Here is a 24,201-nt window from a genome sequence, read left to right on the forward strand (position 1 = left end):
TCTGGATGAAATGATAGTTTAGGGAAGGTGCCTAAACTTTTTTTTAAATGCCTATGTTATTGCTCCTATTGAAAAGTATTACATACCGTAACAAAAGTTATAGAGAATTCAAGTTCCATTCATTTATGTCTTATAGAGTTTTTCCGTACCGACGTCCGGCTCCATGGCTAAATGGTTAGCGTACTGGCCTTTGGTCACAGGGGTCCCGGGTTCTATTCCCGGCATGGTCGGGAATTTTAACCATAAGTGGTTAATTCCGCTGGCTCGGGGGCTGGGTGTATGTGCCGTCTTCATCAACATTTCATCCTCATCACGACGCGCAGGTCGCCTACGGGAATCAAATCAAAAGACCTGCATCTGGCGTGCCGAACTTGTCTTCGGACACTCCCGGCACTAAAAGCCATACGCCATTTCATTTTACCGTACCGACTAAGATAATAGAATAATGAGTTTAGTCCATATCAACGCCAAGCATTTTTAATGCGGAGATATCTTTTAATCGTGTTAACTGGTGATGGTTTCTGTCATGATTATCGTAAGGTGTAAAACCGTGTGTCATCGGTCCATATCGACAAGAAAAAATGTGAAGATGATTGTAAGACATGAGTAATAATCGTAAAGGAATAAGAGTAATTCATGAAAGAAGGAATGACTGCTTTTAGGCCTACGTTAGATGCCCTAATATCCCAGAATGGGGACAAAACTAAATGTGAACGCCTACAATAGCGAAAACTCATAAAACTGATCAACAACAACATTATATTGACCATTGCTGTGATGTGATTAGTCTCTTCTGCTGCCACTCATCTCCGATAGATCGGACATCTGCTGCGTCCAGTATAAAACAGCAAACTGAATGTTAGCGTTAAGTATCTGGGGAGTTAGATAACTTTGCACGTGCTATATGACTGTCCCATCAAAGAATGGTGCAGAAGCTATTAAAAAAGGGACAGACATGCCAACGGTCATCAGTAGAACCGAATTCGAGTAGATGAGCAAGGTTACAAGCGTTTAAAATACAAAATACGTATACTTCATTTACGGCTTATCTTCTTCTTCTTCTTCTTCTTCTTCTTCTTCTTCTTCTTCTTCTCCTCCCACATTTAAGACAGCTTTGCGGTGTCGCTGGTGCGAACTGTGTATCACCTGTGAACCTGGCCCTGTTTTATGACCGGATGTCCTTCCGGAGGAATATTTTAATAATTTGTAGCTAAGTTCCTGTCCACCTCTGTGGTGTAGTGGTTAGCGTGATTAGCTGCCACCCTCGAAGGCCCGAGTTCAATTCCCGACTCTGCCACGAAATTTGAAAAGTGGTACGAAGGCTGGAACGGGGTCTACTCAGCCTCGGGAGGTCAACTGAGTAGAGGTGGGTTCGATTCCCACCTCAGCTATCCTGGAAGTGGTTTTCCGTGGTTTCCCACTTCTCCTCCAGGCAAATGCCGGGATGGTACCTAACTTAAGGCCACGGCCGCTTCCTTCCCTCTTCCTTGTCTATCCTTTCCAATCTTCCCATCCCCCACCAAGGCCCCTGTTCAGCATAGCGGGTGAGGTACTGGTCATTCTCTGCAGTTGTATCCCCGACCCAATGTCTCACGCTCCAGGACACTGCCCTTGAGGCGGTAGAGGTGGGATCCCTCGCTGAGTCCGAGGGAATAACCAACCCTGGAGGGTAGGTAGATTAAGAAAGAAAGAAAGGCAAGTTCCTAAGACCTCCCTCTAAACCCCTCCCCATTTTAATGAGGAATATTTTAATAATTTTTCTATGATATCCCTCTAACACCCCCTGCCTGTCTAATGAGGAATATTGTAACAAAGTTTAGCTAAGTTCCTAAGAGATTCCTCTGTCCCCGACCCCGTTTTACTGTGGAACAATGTAATAAATTGTTGCTAAGTTCCTAAGAGATCCCTCTAACACCGTTCCCCTTTTAATGAGGAATATTGCAATAATTTGTAGCTAAGTTCCTATGATATACCTCTAACCCTTTTAATGAGGGACATTGTAATAATTTGTAGCTATCTCCTAAGAGATACCTCTAAACCCCACCCCCTCTTACTGAGGAATATTATGATAATTTGTAGCTTTGTTGCTAAGAGCTCCCTCTAACCCCCTCCCTCTTTTCATGAGGAATATTGTAATAAATTGTAGGTAATTTGCTAAGAGCTCCCTCTAACCCCTCCCCATTTATATGAGGAATATTGCAATAATTTGCAGCTAGGTTCCTAAGAGACCCCTCTAACACCTACCCCCTCTTAATGAGGAATATTGTAATAATTTGTAGCTAAGTTCCTAAGATATACCTCTAATCGCCCCCTTACTGAGGAATATTGTAATAATTTTTAGCTAAATTCCTAAGAGGTCCCCCTAAACCCCACACCTTTTACCAAGGAATATTTTAATAATTTGTGGGTAAGTTCCTAGAAGCCCACCCCCTTGTACTGAGAAATATTATAATAACTTGTAGCTATGTTCCTAAGAGATCACTCTAACCCCCACCTCACATTACTGAGGAATATTGTACTAATTTGTAAATATGTTCCTAAGAGATCCCTCTAAGCCCCCTCCAGCTTTTAATGAGGAATATTGTAATAATGTGTAGATACGTTTCTAAGAGATCACTCTAACCCCCACCCCTTTTAATGAGGAATATTGTAACAGTGTTTAAATAAGTTGCTAAGAGGTCTCCCTGTCCCCGACCCTTTTTACTGAGGAACATTGTAATAATTTGTTGCTAACTCCGTCCCCCTTTTAATGATGAATATTGTAATTATTATTTGTAGCTAAGCTCCAAAGAGATCTCTCTAACCCCCATTCCTTCTTACTGAGAAATATTTTAATAATTTGTAGCTATGTTCCAAAGAGCTCCCTCTAACCCCACCCCCTTTTAATGAGGAATATTGTAATAATCTGTAGCTAAATTCCTATGAGATCGCTCTAAGCCCCATTCCCCTTACTGAGGAATATTGTAATAATTTGTAGCTAAGTTCCTAACAAATCCCTCTAAGCCCCTCCCACTTTTAATGAGGCATCTATATAAAGTTGTACGGGGTCCTTTATTTGCCAATTTTTCAGATATTTATCCGTTTTAGGTCAACTCAAGACCGTACCAGTGGTTTTTATTTTTCTTATCTGTTTGTCTGTTTTTTCCACCATCACGGCGAAACAGCTGGAGAGAACTCAACCAAACTTCATATTTAGAGTATACTCATCCCAGGGAATGTTTGGTACGCATACGATTTAAAAATCTCTGAATAGACTGGGGGTTTGTAGGAAAACCAGAACAGTTTTCTTCCATTTTCTCTTATACTATTCATTGTCTGTAAAATTCGTGGATTTTATGTGAAACGGGGTCATTATAAACAACTTTTGTTATGTTCGTAATTTCGCTTACTCTTCAAATGACGGAGAAAATAATTAGTTTCTGCGGGTCTCATGCTCTGCATTGAGTGACCGACAGACCAACAACGAACCTGCAGGTTACCATGGCAACATCTCTGACTGCTTGCCAGCAGGGAAGTAATGTGTTGTCATTTTCGTCATCATTCCTGTAAACTCGTGGTTCTTTCTTGGGTAGGAAGCAAGAGAGACGTCAATCGGCCATTCTGCGGGATGTTGGCAGAATACCGTTGGAGGTTACAACCGTCCTCGAATAGTACTAAGGACCGCTGATAATATCTGAACAATCCCGCGGAGTGTAGCCCATTATTTCACTCCGTAAGTTGTTTTCTGACATTTGCTATAATGTTTACTGCATTTCTATTCTACTTCTACCGAGCTCGATAGCCGCAGTCGCTTAAGTGCAGCCAGTACCCAGTATTCGGGAGATAGTGGGTTCGAGCCCCACTGTCGGCAGCTCTGAAGATGGTTTTTCCGTGGTTTCCCATTTTCACACCAGGCAAATGCTGGGGCTGAACCTTAATCAAGGCTACGGCCTCTTCCTTCCCACTCCTAGGCCCTTCCTGTCCTATCGTCGCCATACGACCTATCTGTGTTGAAGCGACGTAAAGCCAAAAAAAAAAAAAAAAAATCTACTTCTGCTTTCCGCTTTAATTTCTTGCCTCTGCCTTGCCTCTTTAGGCTTAAGTAATAACACCAAAAGTCATCTTCTTATCTGTTTACCTAAGAATCCCTGCGCCTAAATTTCTCCTTTGTTACCGCCTTCTTATATCCGTAACTGATACCATCACAATTTATTGAGGCACATTTTATTTTGTAATACATCGACTTCGTATTTACATATTTTTCCTATCCGGCTGTCCTCTGTTACAAACCAATTTTCTATTAATTTCAACTTTCATAACTATATTACTTTCTTCCTAAATGACTCCGTTTATATGCGAGTGCTAATCCCGAAACCTGGGCACTCTTTCTTTGAGGAAAAATTCCAAGCTGTTCAAATGTATAACTTTTGACCCCAGAAAATATCGAAATATGGATGCAATTTTTATGACGGTGCAGACTTTCGTTTCGGGGTAATTGGTGGCTAAAAAACGATAAGTCGTATTACAAAACAGATAGCACAATCGCCCTTCAATTTGGAGAGATCTACAACTTTGGTCCTATAATTTATTGTGTTTCGATTGATGGTACGTTAGATAGCGCTGCATTTCTCGATTATAGTCTTGTATCTCAAACTCGATTGTGACTGGCATTAGGAAAGGTGACCTGTCTTAATAATGTAAACGCTCCATCTGTTTTGGAAATGGCAGTTGCCAAGTGAGCCTACCGTTGTAGTAGAAACTCCCGAATTCGATTGTGATTGTCAGTAGGAAATGTTGACTGCCATTATCCTGAAAACTTCCTCAATGCCTACCTTACATCGGAAACAACGTATGATGTCCTCCCTGTTTTTTCTCGGGTAGCGCTAAGAGACATGCTGTTTAATATGATCTTACTCACTGCCATTACAGTAATTTAAGGAGAAATTCGTATACAGTGTAGAATACCGTAACTAGGCACCGGTACATTTGCTAGTATTGTAATAATTTTTAGCTATGTTCCTAAGGGCTGCCCCTAAACCTCCCCCTCTTATTCAGGAATATTATAATATTTTGTAACTATGTTAAACCCTACCCCTTTTAAAGAGAAATATTGTGATCACTTCTAGGTAAGTTCCTAAGAGGTCCCTCTATTTGCCACTGCTCTTACTGAGGAATATTGTAATAATTTTTAGCTAAGTGCCTAAGCGGTCCATCTATTTCCCACTGTTCTTACTGAGGAATATTGTAATAATTTGTAGCAAAGTTCCTAAGAGATCCCTCTTGCGCCATTACGAGTCCGTATTTCCGGCCGTTCAAGAAAATCCGCAGCTAGTGTCGGTGAACATCTCAGGGATTATATAAACAATTTTTTTACGTGGCTTCGACTGAGAATTATTCAGTATCTTTCTTCCATTTATGCTATGCAAGTTTTACGGACTTTTGAGCTTAAAATCAACCGCATCATCGGAAATTTCTTATCAACTATGTTATCATTATATATACTAATATTATAATCTATAAATAGTAAAAATAGTTTAAAAACTTAATAACTATTATTTATTCAAAATAATATAGTATATGCCGGATAAGTTAAATCCTAAGTTCAAATACACTGACTGACAGAGCAAATGCAACACCAAGAATGAGTGGTCAGAACTTTATGCCAATTGCAGGGTAGACTGACGTCACTGAGGTATGCTCATGATGTGAAATGCGTCGCTGTGCTGCGCACGTAGCGAACGATAAATTGGACACGGCGTTGGCGAATGGCCCACTTCGTACCGTGATTTCTCAGCCGACAGTCATTGTAGAACGTGTTGTCGTGTGCCACAGGACACGTGTATAGCTAAGAATGCCAGGCCGCCGTCAACGGAGGCATTTCCAGCAGACAGACGACTTTACGAGGGGTATGGTGATCGGGCTGAGAAGGGCAGGTTGGTCGCTTCGTCAAATCGCAGCCGATACCCATAGGGATGTGTTCACGGTGCAGCGCCTGTGGCGAAGATGGTTGGCGCAGGGACATGTGGCACGTGCGAGGGGTCCAGGCGCAGCCCGAGTGACGTCAGCACGCGAGGATCGGCGCATCCGCCGCCAAGCGGTGGCAGCCCCGCACGCCACGTCAACCGCCATTCTTCAGCATGTGCAAGACACCCTGGCTGTTCCAATATCGACCAGAACAATTTCCTGTCGATTGGTTGAAGGAGGCCTGCACTCCCGGCGTCCGCTCAGAAGACTACCATTGACTCCACAGCATAGACGTGCACGCCTGGCATGGTGCCGGGCTAGAGCGACTTGGATGAGGGAATGGCGGAACGTCGTGTTCTCCGATGAGTCACGCTTCTGTTCTGTCAGTGATAGTCACCGCAGACGAGTGTGGGTTGGCGTGGAGAAAGGTCAAATCCGGCAGTAACTGTGGAGCGCCCTACCGCTAGACAACGCGGCATCATGGTTGGGGGCGCTATTGCGTATGATTCCACGTCACCTCTAGTGCGTATTCAAGGCACGTTAAATGCCCACCGCTACGTGCAGCATGTGCTGCGGCCGGTGGCACTCCCGTACCTTCAGGGGCTGCCCAATGCTCTGTTTCAGCAGGATAATGCCCGCCCACACACTGCTCGCATCTCCCAACAGGCTCTACGAGATGTACAGATGCTTCCGTGGCCAGCGTACTCTCCGGATCTCTCACCAATCGAACACGTGTGGGATCTCATTGGACGCCGTTTGCAAACTCTGCCCCAGCCTCGTACGGACGACCAACTGTGGCAAATGGTTGACAGAGAATGGAGAACCATCCCTCAGGACACCATCCGCACTCTTATTGACTCTGTACCTCGACGTGTTTCTGCGTGCATCGCCGCTCGCGGTGGTCCTACATCCTACTGAGTCGATGCCGTGCGCATTGTGTAACCTGCATATCGGTTTGAAATAAACATCAATTATTCGTCCGTGCCGTCTCTGTTTTTTCCCCAACTTTCATCCCTTTCGAACCACTCCTTCTTGGTGTTGCATTTGCTCTGTCAGTCAGTGTATTCATCACTATTTACAATTATATTTCTTTGAAAGCATCGGTTTAAATTCATTTTTTTCTGGTCATCATAGCCTTTAATAAAAAATATACATGTCAGCTTTTCTGAGTTCTCGACTTCATGAATAAATATAATTCATCTATAAATCTGCGTAGATTTGAATTAAATGAAAATTATCTTGACCTAAGATAAATTACGTTTCACATCTTTTAGGTTTCTCAGTAAAGAATAAACACTCAAGAGTTCATTATGTCAAAAAATTAAATTACTCGATTAACATGTTTGAAAGTTTTAAAATCTCATAATAAGAAAATAAAATATCTGGTGGCGTTACTAAGAATGATCAATCCTTATCACTTCTTTCATATTGAAGCATACGCAAAATAAGATTAGTTTCATTTTTTGTAGTTTCCAATGGCTACCTACCATAATACAAAAAATATTATTAATCATAAATAATTCTATTCAAAATATTTTCCTTAGAAATAGGTGAAATTGTCCTAAATAGATTCAATAGCTTCGTCGTTAGGTTGCAGTTATGTCATACCACTTCATAAAATTCAATCATTTGACTGCAAGTTGATAAGGAATACCATGGATGAAATTCCTACGTCCTCATTAGTGACAGGTTGTCGTAATGAAGACACTAAGATCGTATATCCTATCAATGACCTGCTATTTTAGCTTAAATCAGTTTAAACCATAAACATAATATGAAATTCTCTTCGAAATTGCCATAAGATTGTTAATTATAGGTTAATTGAAATTATTTTTGATGATTGTTATCTATTATTGACTCGTAAGTTTATTACCAAATTGCCATTAATACGTAATATAAGTCATTCCATATTTAAACATCATTACTACCATTCACTATACTGTAACCTTGATCCATATTTGCGTTACCTATTCATTCATTATTTAACCTTATATGAAAATTTTTCCTTATACGTCTTCATATTTATCATAATTCAAGCTACAACTCTCGTAAAGGTTGACTAGCGCAGAACCACTGTTTAATGTTCATTTGTCATTCAGGATGTAAGTCAGTTCATTTAGTTCGTGGTACCAACTTTAATTATTTCTAGTATGACGTACCAACAACTAAACTTAGTTCCTTCACGTACCAACTTGGGCGATGAAGGGCAGGGCACTGATTGCACGCAATGTTTAATTATTCTTTTCGTTGCTATGGTAATCAACATGTTACTGTTGAAAATGGATGTCGCTATATACCTAACAGAGTCCACAATCTCTTTCCGGCAGCTGATGATCTCCATTAAGGTACGTTCAATGTCGATATAAATGTTCCTTTTTTCCATATCCTTCTTTATAGGTGTGTATGAAATAATTTTCCAGCATTTCTTTTCCCTGGGCCAGAATGTACCGCTACCTCTGAGCCATTTAAACATGTCATTATTCAAAGCGATTGGTCTCTGAACAAGCAAAGGTTAGAAACCGCGAAGCGGCTTTAGGCCTCTATTTCTTATTAATATTAAATCATAAATGCCGTAATCTAAGCTTTAAATTGTTCAGATCCGTAATTACTGCATGCCTAGTGACAACGCGATTGGTCTGGGTACGTTAGGTCCGGGTAGTGACAAAATTATTGGTCTGGATTCGTTAGGTCCGACTAGTAACAAAACTATTTGTCTGTGAAGAAGCAAACATTAGAAGCAGCGCAGCGGCTTCTAACCTCTATTGACAAAGCGATTGGTCTGTGAACAAGCAAACATTAGAAGCCGCGAAGCGGCTTTAGGCCTCAACTTCTTATTAATATTAAAACATAAGTGGGGGAATATATGCTTTACAGTGTTCAGATCTGTAATTACTACACAAAGCGGTTGGTCTGAGTACGTTAAGTCCGGCTAGTGATAAAACCATTGGTCTGTGAAAAAGCAAACATTAGGCGGCTTCTAATCTCCATTTACAAAGCAATTGGTCTGTCAAGAAGCAAACGTTAGAAGCCGCGAAGCGGCTTTGGGCTTCTAATTCTTATTAATATTCAACCATAAGTCGCGCGGCTTTAGGCCTCTATTTCCTATTCATATTAAAGCATAGGTGGCGCATTCTATGCTTTCCAGTAATCAGAATCGTAATTACTGCATCACTACGTCTGAGCTATTTCAACATGTTCTTATTTTTCTCTTTGGTGTTCATATATAACCATGGCTGGCGGTGGCACGAATGGATTCTTCCATTGCCTGAAGATTTGCCCTATGAAACGTCACTCCCATAATTCAAGACAGCGAGATATTGTTATTCTTATTTATTTCATTTGCTTATTCTTTCACATTATCTCATGTAAGTTGGTAATAAATTCTCGCTGTCTTCGTTATGGGAACGACATTTCATTGGCGTAATCTTCAACCAATGGCAGAGTCCATTCTCCCACCGTCAACCATGGTTACTATGTTATTTATCCTGGCGAGCCTTCTCGGGAGTTATACCTAATTCAACAACTACATACTCTTAGACAACATTATTCCATAATCTCACATTCCTTTCCCCATATTTTCTTCATATATTTATATCGCTGCATATGTAAATATTATTTTTCGATATTACGTAACGCATAACTCAATTCACTTCCCACTTACTTAAAATTAATATTTCATGGATCAACAACTAATCACATGCATGGCAACACGCAACTCACTTATCCATATATCTTCACATTTAACCTATACTGGTTTAAACTTGGCAATAAATCGTCAATATTTACGAATTTGGTAATTTACGACTGGATATAAACATGTATCATATTTCATTTTCATCAAAACTTCCTATCTTTGGCATGGCTTATTGAGAATTAACTGAAATATTGCTAGCATAACACTTCACTGACATATGTGCACTTTCCTACACTTGGATGTAGTTAAATCTTACGGAAGACTACCTATAACCTTCATTAATGCAACACTATTGAATCACTCGCGTCGAAACTACGAGGGCAGATCAGAAAATAAGTTGCACTTCCCAGTTATAGCCATTTATTACACCACCTATACAACAGCAACACGACTATAACGACATACACTGTAACGTCACTTTTCCACATAGTTTCCAAGAGACTCCAAACATTTCTGCGAACGCACAACCAACTTGTCGATGCCGGATGCATAGAAATTTCCTCCAGCGTTCTGCAACCACTCGGAGACAGCGGCCTTCATCTCCTCATCGGTCTGGAAACGTCGACCACCGAGCTCTGTTTTGAGCTTACCGAACAGATGAAAGTCACATGGCGCTAGGTCGGGACTGTAGGGTGGATGTTGCCAGACGTCCCACTTGAAACGCTGCAGCAGTTCTCTCGTTTGGCGGGCCTTGTGAGGTGTTTCGTTATCATGCAACAAAATCACACCGGCGCTCAATTTCCTCCGGCGCTTTTTAATCGCTTTACGCAACCGGTGCAACGTTTGACAATACGACGCCGCGTTGGTCGTCGTTCCTTTCGGCATGAATTTCAAGTGCAACAAACCCTCCATGTCAAAGAACACTGTCGCCATAACCTTACCGGCTGAAGGTTGAACCTTGGCCTTCTTTCGTTGTGGTGATGAGGGGTGCACCCATTCCATTGATGTTCGCTTCGTTTCGGGGGTGAAGTGGTGGACCCACGTTTCGTCGCCTGTGACGATTCGCCGAAGAAACCCGTTGCCGTCTGATGCATAGCGTTGCAAAAATACCAGGGAGGATTGGAAACGTTGTCCCTTGTGCTGATCGGTGAGAAGACCCATCTTTGACACAGCTTACGATATCCAAGGTCCTCGTGGACAATGGCGAACACACTACCATACGACATGTACAGCTGCGTCGCGATTTCTCTCGGTTTAATGCGCCGGTTCTGTCTAATGATCGCATTCACACTGTTGACCTTTGCACGGGACCTGGACGTTGCGAGCCTGCCTTCGCGATGGTTTTCCGTGATATCCGTGCGTCCGGCTTCGAATTGCTGACACCAATTTATGATACCTTGCCGGGAAATGGCCCGCTCCCCATATACAGCACTAATTTCACGATGAATGTCCGTGCAATTCGGATTGTCGCACGCACCTCATATTTGTAGTGAACGTCCAGTTGACGCGCCATTGCATTTGGCCGCTATTCACACAATACTAGACGAGACACCACAGCGACCTGCCTAACAGACGTGTGGGCTGTGTCTGTCCCTTTCTCCGCTGTGCCCACGTTTGCGACACACAGCGCGCTGCTGCGGCGCGTTAGTGCAACTGACCTTTTGATCCACCTACGTACGTGTTATTAAACATTTCACGAAGATACAACGACCCATCATCAATCAACAACTAACTACAAGAAAGAAAAACATACATGATTTTAAAATAAAATTGTGAAACTTATTTTATTTTGCGATGCTTGTGGCCGGGATAGTTGTTGTACTGCTACATTCTTCCTCGGCTATGTTCTTCTCTGGACATCGGTTCAGTCATCTGCGAGTCTCGGCAATTGAGCTCGTATTCAGGGGTACTGTCGGCTGGCTTACATCAGTCGTCAATCCCATCTATGATTTAGCAATCCATGACGTCGATCTCGAGTGTATGCATAAAAAACACATTCAAAGACAATATTAATAACATCTTCTTTCAGTTGCAAAGCCTTCTTATACTATAATTTTGCTTTGTACAGTAAAATGTGACGTCAATTTATCTGCTATAGAGATTTCGAAGATGTTTATGGTAGTTTAAGATCGTCTAATTCATCATCATCATCATCATCATCTGTTTACCCTCCAGGTTCGGTTTTTCCCTCGGACTTAGCGAGGGATCCCGCCTCTACCGCCTCAAGGGCAGTGTCCTGGAGCTTCAGACTCTTGGTCGGGGGATACAACTGGGGAGTATGACCAGTACCTCGCCCAGGCGGCCTCACCTGCTATGCTAAACAGGGGCCTTGTGGAGGGATGGGAAGATTGGAAGGGATAGGCAAGGAAGAGGGAAGGAAGCGGTCGTGGCCTTAAGTTAGGTACCATCCCGGCATTTGCCTGGAGGAGAAGTGGGAAACCACGGAAAACCACTTCCAGGATGGCTGAGGTGGGAATCGAACCCACCTCTACTCAGTTGACCTCTCGAGGCTGAGTGGACCCCGTTCCAGCCCTCGTACCACTTTTCAAATTTCGTGGCAGAGCCGGGAATCGAACCCGGGCCTCCGGGGGTGGCAGCTAATCACGCTAACAACTACACCACAGAGGCGGACCTAATTCAATGGTATTTTACTTTAAATGCTAGGGTTTTCTTAAAATGCGTTTCCTAAAGAAACTTTCGCTTTTCTTCCATGCAATCCTCAGGTAAATCCTATTGTATTTTATCTCCTCCTTCGTATTTCGTTTAAAATTTCATATATATGATATGCACGGAAACAAGTTCTCGTAATATCTTCCGGTTTTAGCGTAAATTTGATATTCTAGCTTCAGAATAAGTGATTTTATTTTACAAGACTACTCTTTCGATCCTCACGACAGCTTATTTCAATTCAGTGTTCTATTGTTCTCTCTGTTGACTTTAACAATTTCGAAATAGTATATTTATCTCGGTCACGGCCACTATGATTCCTATTGCTCGTATAATTTGACTTGTATTTTTCTGCCGTTTGACATACGAAATTTTTAGCGTTATTCACGGTAAATGACAACTTTTAAATTCCGCATTTTACTCACTAGGACAGTGAAAATGGCACACTCTACCCCCCACCCTTCTTACTGAGAAAAACTGTAATAATTTTGTAGCTAAGTTCCTAAGAGCTCCCTCTAACCTCCACCGCCCTTACTGAGGAATATTTAGTAGTTTGTAGCTAAGTTCCTAAGAGCTGTATATAAAACCCCTCCTGCATTTACTGAGAAATATTTTCAGGTTGAGTGGCTCAAACGGTTGAGTCACTGGCGTTCCGACCCCAATCTTGCAGGTTCGATCCGGGCTCAGTCGGGTGGTACTTTGAAGGAGCTCAAATACGTCAGCGTCGTGTCGGTAGTTTTACTGGCAGGTGAAAGAACTACCACGGAACTAATTTCCGCCACTTTGGCGTCTCCGAAAACCGTAAAAGTAGTTAGTGGGACATACAGCCATTAACATTAATTATGGGGAATATTGTACCAATGTTTAGCTAAACTCCTAAGAGCTTCCCTTTAAACCCCACCCCTTTTTATTTAGGAATATTATAATAATTTGTAGCTAACCTCCTAAGAACTCGCTGTAACCCCTGCATCCTATCAGGAATATTTTAATAATTTGTGCCTAAGCTCTAAATAACTCTCTCTAACCCCTCCCCCTTTACTTAGGAATAATCTGATAATTAATAACTAAGATCCTAAGAGCTCCCTCTAACCTCCTCGCCCTTAGGAGTATTTTACTCATTTGTAGGTAAGCCCCTAAGAACTCTCTGTAACCCCCTTTTACTTAGGAATATTTTCATAACTGGAGCCTAAGTACGAAATAACAGGAATATTTTAATAATTTGTACCTAAGCTCGAAGTAACTCCTTATAACCCCCACCTCTTTTACTTGGAAGTATTGTAATGATTTGTTGCTAATCATCTACGAGCTCCCTCCAACGCTACCCCTTAGAAATACTGTAATGATTTGTAGCTAAGGTCCTAAGAGCTCTCTCTAATCCCCGCCCCCTTAAGAATATTGTAATAATTCGTAATTACGTTCCTAAGGGCTCATTCTATCCTCCGCGCTTTTAGGAATATAGTAATAATTTGTGGATAAATTACTAAGAGCGCCCCCTAAACCTCCCCCTTACAGGAATATTTTAATAACGAGCAAATGTAGACGTGCTTCGCTACGATATTCTACATCGTATACGGATTTCTGTGTAAATTACTGTAACGGCTGTGAATAAGATTATATGACATTGCACGCCTCTATAGCACTATTCTAGAAACAAAACATGGAGGACGCCATACGTTGTTTCCGAGGTAAGATAGGCATTGGGGAGGTTTTGAGGATAATGGCAGGCCACATTTCCTATTGCCAATCACAATCGAGTTCGGAAGTTTCTACAACAATGGCAGGTTCACTTGCCAACTGCCCTTCACAATAGAAATGGAGAGTTTTAATTATAAAGATAGGCCCTTTTTTCTAATGCAAAGTCACAATCGAGTTCGAAAGATTTTATTATCATCGAGAAATGTAGCGCTATCTAACGTATCAACAATCGAGACACGACAATAAGTCACAGGACCAAAGTTGATGATCTCTCCAAATAGAACGGCGATTGTGCTATCTGTTTTGTAATAAAACTTTAGCCAATAATTATCCCGAAACGAAGGTCTGCACCGTCATTAAAATTACACCCATATATCGATACTTTCCGGGGATAATGTTATGCATTTGAATAGCTTGGAATTTCTCCTCAAAGAAAAGAGAGTCCAGGTTTCGGGATTAGCACTCGCATACATACGGAGTAATTAAGGAAGAATTTAATACAGTTAAGAAAGTTGAAATTAATAGAAACTATGATTATAACTGAATCAAATTTGTAAATAGAAATTGGATGTAATGGAAAATCAAAGGTCCTTCAATAAATTATTATGTATGAATCAGGGATATAAGAAAGCGATAACAGATAACAAATTTAGGCGCAGGGATTCCTAGGTAAACAGATAAGAAGATGGTTCATGGTGTTATTACTTAAGCTATTCGAGGACGTTTGTAACCTCCAACAATATTCCTCCAATATCCCTCAGAATGGCCCAATGAAGTCTCTCTTGCTTTCTACCCAATGAAGAACCACGAGTTTACAGGAATGATGACGAAAATGGCAATAAGTTTCTACCTTGCTGGCAAGCAGTCAGAGACGTTGCCATGGGAACCTGCAGGTTCGATGTCGGTCTGTCGGTCACTCAACGCAGAGCATGAAACTAAGCTAAATTATGAACATAACACAAAAAAATTATAATGAAGAGACGTTTCACATACAATCCACGGATTTAACAGCAAATCAATAATATAAGAGAAAATGGAGGTAAACTTTACTGGTTTTCCTATAAAGCCCCGTCTATTCAAATATTTAAAAATCATATGCATATCAAAACCTTCCCGGGGATGGGTATACTCTAAATATGACGTTTTGTTGAGATCTATCCTGCCGTTTCGCCGTGATGGTGGAACAGACAGACAAACAAATAAGAAAAATAAAAACCACCGATACGGTCTTGAATTGACCTAAAACGGATAAATATCTGAAAAATTGGCAAAACAAACGAAATTACAGACAGTCATTTCTAGTCAAGTTTTCTTTCCAGTATACCAACTCTCAATCCAAGCAGTCCGACAGATTTGACATGACACTTTTTCCTGTCGTTATCTCGCCTGATTGCATGGTCTCCAGACTTGCAATGTCATCGCTATTTCTTTGTAGTTCATGGTATACTCGGGATGTGACACCGACCTTCTTCTTGTCTTCATTTATGCCGTCCACGTACCGCCTCCTTGGCCGTCCGCGAGGTAAAATTCTACTGGGCGCTGCGTAGTTGTACGGTCCTAGTAACTCTGTGAACGTTCCCGCACCATCTCAGCCTTGCCTCCCTCATCGTCTCTGCTATGGGACCAACATCCACTCATCTACGGACACATTCGTTCCTCACGAGATCCCATGTTGTGAACCCAAGGCTACAAACAAGGCATTCACATTTCAGTCCGTGGAGATCGTGTGTGTGTTCTGATGTCGCTGACCGGTTTTCCGTTCCATAGAGCCCAACCGGGTGAAAAAAAGCCTTGTACATTTAGCCTCCAGATGTTTTAAGCATCCGCCAATCACAGAAGACTCCCTAACCTGTCGCCATTTCATCCCAGTTGTATTTATGGTGCTCTGACAAAGTATTCCAATTCGTTAGCGGAAATTTTCTCGCGGAACACGAGTGATTATCCTAAAGACAGGTTAGGAACGATAGAGGTGGGAATGAAGGAAGAATTTGTATGCTACGAAAAGTTAAGTGTGAAGGACATGAAATTTTTGGTGTAAGATTTATCTGTGTGGGTGATAGGCAACTTGATGTTTTTTGGGTGTACAGGGCTGGCAAGGCTTGTGCTGACGCTGATGCGGAATTATTTTGTAAGATAATCAGCTATGTGGGGAACGGCACAGAATGGAACGTTATTTTAGCGGGTGACCTGTACGATCTGTAGCTAAGTTCCTAAGAGCTCTCTCCCTAACCGCCGCCCCCTTAGTTATATCGTAACGATCTGTCGTTAAGGTCTTAAAAGCTCCCTCTAACGCCACCTCCATCTTAGAAATATTGTAATGACTTGTAGCTGAGCTCCTCAGAGCTCTCTCTAAGGCCGCCCCTTAAAAATACTGTTACGTAATGTAGCTAGGCTACTAAGAGCTTCCTCTAAACCCTGCCCCCTCAGAAATATTGTAATGATTTGCTGCTAAGCTCCTAAGTGCTCTCTCTAGCCCCAGCTCTTTTTACTTGGGAATATTTTGATAACTTTTAGATAATCTCCTCAGACTACTCTCCAATCTCCGCCCCCTTAGCAATATTGTAATAATTTGTAGCTAAGCTACCTAGACCGCCCCCTAACCGCCCTCCTTTTATTCAGGAATATTACAGTAGTCCGCTTCTGTGGTGTGGTGGTTAGCGTGATTAGCTGCCACCCCCAGAGGCCCGGGTTCGATTCCCGGCTCTGCCACGAAATTTGAAAAGTAGTAACATGGGCCGGAACGGGGTCCACTCAGCCTCGTGAGGTCAACTGAGTAGAGATGGGTTTGATTCCTACCTCAGCCATCCTCGAAGCGGTTTTCCGTGATTTCCCACTTCTCCAGGCAAATGCCGCGATGGTACATAATTTAAGGCCACGGCCGCTTCCTTCCCTCTTCCTTGTCTATCCCTTCCTATCTTCCCATCCCCCTACAAGGCCCCTGTTCAGCATAGCAGGTGAGGCAACCTGGTCGGGGTACTGGTCCTTCTCCCCAGTTTTATCCCCCGACCCAAAGTAGCACGCTCCAGGACACTGCCTTCGAGGCGGTAGAGGTGGGATCCCTCGCGGAGTCCGAGGAAAAAAACCCTTGAGTGTAAACAGATTAAGAAAGAAAGAAAGAAAGAAAGAAAGAAAGAAAGAAAGAAAGAAAGAATATTACAATAATTACTAAAATATCAACCCTAAATCCAAGCAGTCCGACAGATTTGGTATGATACTTATTCTTGCCGCTATCTCGCCTGATTGCATGGTCTCCAGACTTGCAATGACATCGCTATTTCTTTGCAGCTCATGGCATCGTCGGGAAGTGACACCGACCTTCATCTTCTCTTCATTTATGCCGTCCACGTACCGCATCTTTTGCTGTCCGCGAGGTAAAAATCTACTGGGGGCTGAGTAGTTGTACGGTGCTGTCAAGTGACTCTCTGAAGCTCCACACCATGTTCCTGCACCATCCCAGCTTTGCATCCCTCATCGTCTCTGCAATGGAACCAACATTCATTCTCCAACGGACACTTTCCTCCCTCTTGAGATCCCATATTGTGAACCCAAGGCTCCTAACGAGGCATTCACATTTCCATTAAGTGGAGATCTTGTTTGTATTCTGATGTTGCTGACTAGCATTCCGTTCCATAGTGGGCAACTGGGCGAAAAACGGCATTGCAAATTTTCGCCTTCAGGTATTTAGGCATCCGCTAATCACAGAGGACTCGTTAACCTGTCGCCATTTCATCCATGTTGCTTTTACGCTGCTACGAAGGAATATTGCTGTCGTCAGGTTGGCCGAGTGGTCTAAGGCTCCCGACGTAATTTCTGATTCCCAAATGGGAGCGTGGGTTCGGACCCCACACCTAAAAAAATGTTAACAGTGAGATGTATGCATGAGAGGTGAATGTCACTAGATACGAAATGTAAGGTGTATAAATCCGGGAATGTGCAGTAAATATGTCGTAAATAGCAGTGAGATAATTCATTAGCGGTAATTATCTCACGAAACTCCAGTCATAATCCTAGAGACAGGTTAGGAACGATACGAGTAGGAATTAAAGATGAATTTATAATCTACGAAAAGTTAAACATACGGAACATGAAATTTTAGGTGTAAGATTGATCTGTGTAAACATATGTGGTGTAGTGGTAAGCGTGATTAGCTGCCAGCCCCGGAGGTCCGGATTCGATTCCCGGCTCTGCCACGAAATTTGAAAAGTGGTACGAGGACTGGAACGGGGTGCACTCATCCTCGGGAGGTCAGCTGAGTAGAGGTGTGTTAGACTCCCACCTCAGCGATCCTGGAAGTAGTTTTCCGTGATTTCCCACTTCCCCTCCAGGAAAATGCCGGGATGGTACCTAAATTAAGGTCACGGCCGCTTCCTTCCCTCTTCCTTGTCTATCCTTCCAATCTTACCATCCCCCCGCAAGGCTCCTGTTCAGCATAGCAGGTGAGGCCAACTGTGTGAGATACTGTTCCTCCTTCCCAGTTGTATGCCCCGATCCAAAGTCTCGCACTCCAGGACACTGCTCTTGCGGCATTGGAGGTGGGATCCCTCACTGAGTCCGAGGGAAAAACTTACCCTGGAGGGTAAACAGATTGAAAGAAAGAAAGAAAGAAAGAAAGAAAGAAAGAAAGAAAGAAAGAAAGAAGATGTATATGTGTGGATAATAGGCAAATGATGTTCTGTTAGGGTGTACAGACCTGACCGCTGACGCTGAAGCGGAATTATTTTATAAGATAATCATCTACGTGGGGAACGACACAGAATGGAACGTTATAGGAGCATGTGATCTGAAGATTCTGTAGCAAAGTTGCTAAGAGCTTTCTCCCTAACCGACGCCCCCTTAGAAATATCCTAACGATCTCTAGCTTTCTTTCTTTCTTAAACTGTTTAACCTCCAGGGTAAGTTTTCCCTCGTACTCAGTGAGGGATCTCACCTCTACCAGCTCAAGGGCAGTGTCCTGGAGCGTGAGACTTTGGGTCAGGTAATAAAACTGGGGAGGAGGACCAGTACCACATCTAGGTTGCCTCACCTGCTATGCTGAACAGGGGCCTTGGCGGGGATGGGAAGATTAGAAGGGATAGACGAGGAAGAGGGAAGGAAGCGGCCGTGGTATTATGTAAGGTACCATCCCGGCATTTTCCTGGAGGAGAAATGGGAAACCATTGAACACCACTTCGAGGATTGCTGAGATGGGAATCGAACCCACGTCTACTCCCGAGACTGAGTGGACCCCGTTCCAGCCCATGTTACCACTTTTGAAATTTCGTGGCAGAGCAGGGAACCGAACCCGGACCTCCGGGGGTGGCAGCTAATCACGCTAACCACTACACCTCACAGGCGAACAATGATCTCCCTCTAACACCCACCCCCTTTTATTTAGAGATTTTTTAAATATTTGTAGTTAAACTTCTAAGGGCTTCATGTAACCCTCACTCCCTTAGAAATATTGTAATAATTTATAGCTAAGCTCCTAAGAGCTCCCTCTAATTCCCACCCCCTTAGGAATCTTGTAATGATGTGTAGCTAAGATTTAAAGAGCGCTCTGTAAACCCCGCCCCCTTTTACTTGGGAATATTTTGATAATTTTAGCTAAGCTCGTAAGAGCTCCCTCTAACCGCCACCCCCTTGGGAATATTGTAATTTTCTGTAGGTAAACTACTTACAGCTCCCCCTAACCGTCCTCGTTTTATTCAGGAATATTACAATCTTCTTCTTCTTCTTCTTCTTCTTCTTTTGCTACCGCTTTTTACCACGCCTGTGGGTTCGTGGGTGATAACTGTGTCGTACATGGGGATTTGGCCCTGTTTTCCGGCCGGATGCACTTCCTGACGACAGTACTGTATAGAGGAATGTAATCACTATTGCGTGTATCTGTGGTGGTTGGTAGTGTGGTATATTATATGAATATGGTGAGGGGAATTTTGGGACGCACAGATACATACAGATGCGATTAAAATCCCCGACCCGGCCGGGAATCGAACACGGCACCCTGTGAACCGAAGGCAAGTTCTCCGACCATTCAGCCAACGAGTATTCAGGAATATTACGGTAATTACTAAAATACAAACTCTCATTCCAAGCAGTCCGTCAGATTTGGTAAGACACTTATTCCTGCGGCTATCTCGCCTGATTGCATGGTCTCCAGTCTTGCAATGTCATCGCTATTTCTTTGTAGTTCATGGTATCCTCGGGGTGTGACACCGATCTTCTTCTTGTCTTCATTTATGCCGTCCACGTACCGCCTCCTTGGCCGTCCGCGAGGTAAAAATCTACTGGGCGCTGCGTAGTTGTACGGTCCTAGTAACTCTGTGAAGCTCCATACCACGTTCCCGCACCATCTCAGCCTTGCCACCCTCATCGTCTCTGCTATGGGACCAACATCCACACTCGTTTCTCACGAGAGCCCAAGGCTACAAACAAGGCATTCACATTTCAGTAAGTGGAGATCGTGTGTGTGTTCTGATGTCGCTGACCGGTTTTCCGTTCCATAGAGCCCAACCGGGTGAAAAACGGCCTTTTAGATTTAGACTTCCGATGTTTTAAGCATCCGCCATTCACAGAAGACTCCCTAACCTGTCGCCATTTCATCCATGTTGTATTTATGCTGCTACGAAGGAATATTGTCGTCAGGTTGGCCGAGCGGTCTAAGGCGCCAGACTTAAGTTCTGGTTCTCAACTGGGAGCGTGGGTTCGAACCCCACACCTGACAAAAGTTTTAATAGTGATAAAATGCATACAAAGTAAGGCGAATGCCCCTGGATACGAAATGTAAGGTGTATAAATACTGAAATGATTAGCAATTTTGTCGTAAATAGCAGTGAGATAATTCGTTAGCGGGAATTTTCTTACGGAACACGAGTGATTGTTCTAAAGACAGGTTAGGAACGATATAGGGGTGGGAATGAAGGAAGATCGTTCGTTCGTAATCTGTTTACCCTCCAGGGTCGGTTTTTCCCTCGGACTTAGCGAGGGATCCCACCTCTACCGCCTCAAGGGCAGTGTCCTGGAGTTTCAGACTCTGGGTCGGGGATACAAGTGGGGAGGATGGCCAGTACCTCGCCCAGGCGGCCTCACCCGCTATGCTGAACAGGGGCCTTGTGTGGGGATGGGAAGTGTGGAAGGGATAGATAAGGAAATGGGAAGGAAGCGGCCGTGGCCTTAAGTTAGGCACCATCCCGGCATTTGCTTGGAGGAGAAGTGGGAAACCACGGAAAACCACTTCCAGGATGGCTACCTCTACTCACTTGACCTCCCGAGGCTGAGTGGACCCCGTTCCAGCTCTCGTACCACTTTTCAAACTCTCATTCCGAGCAGTCCAACAGATTTGGTGTGACATATTTTCCTACCGTTATCTCGCCTGATTGCATGGTTTCCAGACGTGCAATATCACCGCTACTTCTTTGTGGTTCTTGGTACCGTCGGGATGTGATTCTTGTCTTCATTTATGCCGTCCACTTACCGCATCATTTGCCGTCTGCGAGGTAAAAATCCACTGGGGCTGAGTAGTGGTACGGTGCTGTCATGTGACTCTCTGAAGCTCCACACCACGTTCCCACAACATCTCACCCTTCCCTCGCTCATGTCTCGGCAAAGGGGCCAACATCCAGTCACCAAGGGACAGTTGCGTTCATCACCAGATCCCAAGTTTTGAAGCCAAGGCTCCTAACGAGGCATTCACATTTCCATTAAGTGGAGATCTTGTTCGTGTTCTGATATCGCTGACCAGCATTCCGTTCCATAGTGCGCATCCGGGTAAAAAACGGCGTTGCAGATTTTCGCATTCAGATATTTACGCATCCGACAAACACAGAAGACTCGCTATCCTGTCGCCATTACATCCATATTGCTTTTACTCCGCTAGAAATGTATATTGCTGTCGTCAGGTTGGCCGAGTGGTCTAAGGCGCCAGATTTAAGTTCTGGTTCCCGATTGGGAGCGTGGGTTCGAACCCCACACCTGACAAAAGTTTTAATAGTGGGATAAATGCATAGAAAATAAGGTGAATCCCCTTAGATACGAAATGTAAGGCGTATGAATTCTGGAATGATTAGTAATTTTGTCGTAAATAGCAGTGAGATAATTCGTTAGCGGAAATTTTCTCACGGAACACGAGTATTTATCCTAGAGACAGGTTTTTTAACGATAGGGGTGGGAATTTATTTATTTATTTATTTATTTATTTATTTATTTATTTATTTATTTATTTATTTATTTATTTATTGTCTTGTTTTATATGGCGGGACTCAGGCTATGAAGCCTGCTATTCTGTCCGACCATACATACACCTACATGAAGAGTTAAATATACACTAAATTATCTACAGTTTAATATCTTAAGGTAGCAATTAAATGTTTTAATTAATCTAATACTTAGCTATGATCTAATCCTACTATGTTATAAGAAATCATTATTATTTATTAACCAGGTTTGACAGAGTTTCTTAAAGCGGAGGTGGTTTGACACGCTCCTAATTTCAGCAGGTAGGGAATTCCAAATTCGGCTGGCGGCGACTATAAATGATCTACTGTAGCCAGTGGAAAGGGGAATGGGAATGCTTAGTACTGCGGTGGATGATGATCTGGTAGGAATACTAGAAGGTGATGCTAAGTAATGGAATTGTGTGGCAAGGTATTCAGGTGTGTTAAGGTTCAGTATACGATGTAATAGGGAAACAGTGTGTAAATTTCGTCGCTCTCTTAAGCGTAGCCATGAAAGCCTAGCAAATGCGGGAGAAATATGGCTAAACCTCGGTATAAAGGAAGAATTTTGTAAGCTACGAAAAGTTTAAGGATGAGGATCATGTAATTTTGAGTGTAAGATTTATCTGTGTGGATAATAGGCAACTTGATGTTATTTTTTGTTGTACACCTGGCAAGGCTGGCGCTGACGCTGCTGCGGAATTATTTTATGAGACAATCAGCTATGTGGGGAACGACACAGTATGGAACGTTACGTGGCGGGTGGTCTGAATGATCTGTAGGTAAGTCCTAACGATATCGTAACGATCTGTAGTTAAGGTCTTAAAGGCTCCCTCTGACACCACGTCCCATCTTAGGAATATCGCAATGACTTGTAGCTGAGCGCCTCAGAGCTCTCTCTAACGGCCGCCCCTTAAAAATATTGTTACGAAATGTAGCTAAGCTCTTAAGAGATCTCCTTAACCGCCGCTCCTTTACAAATACTGTAATGATCTGTAGCTAGGCTACTAAGAGCTTCCTCTAAACCCTGCCCCCACTCAGAAATATTGTAATGATTTGTAGCTAAGCTCCTTAGAGGTCATTCTAATCCCCGACCCAATAGAAATATTGTAATGATTTACAGTAAAATTCCTAATTGCTCCCTATAATCCACGCTGCTTTAAGAAAGTTCTAACCATTTTCAGCTATCCTCCTAAGAGCTCCATTTAAACCCCACCCCTTCCCTTAAGAACATTGTAATTATTTGTAGCTAAGCGCCTAAGAGCTCTCTCTAACCGCTACCTCCTTAGAAATATTGTAACGATCTGTAGCTATGCTTCTAAGAGCTCCCCGTAAGCCCCGACCCCTAAGGAATTTTGTAATGATCTGTAGCTAAGCTGCTGAGATCGCCCTCTAATTCCCACCCTCTTAGGAATCTTGTAATGATTTTTAGCTAAGCTCGTAAGAGCTCCCTGTAGCCCGAGATCATTTTACTTGGGAATGTTTTGATAATATTTATCTAAGCTTGTAAGAGCTCCTTCTAACCTCCGATCCTTCAGGAATACTGTACAAATTTGTAGCTAAGCTACTTAGAGCTCCCCTTAACCGTCCTCGTTTTATTCAGGAATATTAAAATGATTACTAAAATACCAACTCTCATTCCAAGCAGTCCACAGATTTGGTATGACATATCTTGTCGTTATCTCGCCTGATTGCACGGTCTCCAGACGTGCAATATCACCGTTACTTCTTTGCAATTCATGGTATCGTCGGGATGTGATTCTTGTCTTCATTTATTCCATCCACGCACCGCATCATTTGCCGTCTGCGAGGTAAAAATCCCCTGGCGCTGAGTAGTGGTACGGTGCTGTCAAGTGACTCTCTGCAGCTCAACACCACGTTCCCACGAAGCTCCACACCACATCTCAGCCTTGCCTCAGTCATCGTCTCGGTAAAGGGACCAACATCCAGTCACCAATGGACAGTTCCGTTCCTCACGAGATCCCAAGTGTTGAACCCAAGGCTCCTAACGAGGCATTCACATTTCCATTAAGTGGAGATATTTTTCTTATACTGATATCGCTGACCAGC

At 43.0% G+C, this 24,201-nt stretch overlaps 1 protein-coding gene and 2 non-coding genes across 3 annotated transcripts in view; all 3 read left to right on the plus strand.

The window, feature by feature from the left end:
- The window catches only part of SmydA-1 (SET and MYND domain containing, arthropod-specific, member 1), a 161,084-nt gene that overhangs the window by 80,464 nt on the left and 56,419 nt on the right, over positions 1-24,201 (plus strand). The window lies entirely within an intron of this gene.
- On the plus strand, positions 20,559-20,642 carry TRNAL-UAA (transfer RNA leucine (anticodon UAA)). Its single transcript has one exon. It is a non-coding gene; the product is annotated as a tRNA-Leu (tRNA).
- On the plus strand, positions 21,812-21,895 carry TRNAL-UAA (transfer RNA leucine (anticodon UAA)). Its single transcript has one exon. It is a non-coding gene; the product is annotated as a tRNA-Leu (tRNA).

Source organism: Anabrus simplex, chromosome 1, assembly GCF_040414725.1.
Source record: "Anabrus simplex isolate iqAnaSimp1 chromosome 1, ASM4041472v1, whole genome shotgun sequence".
Classification (NCBI taxonomy): domain Eukaryota; kingdom Metazoa; phylum Arthropoda; class Insecta; order Orthoptera; family Tettigoniidae; genus Anabrus; species Anabrus simplex.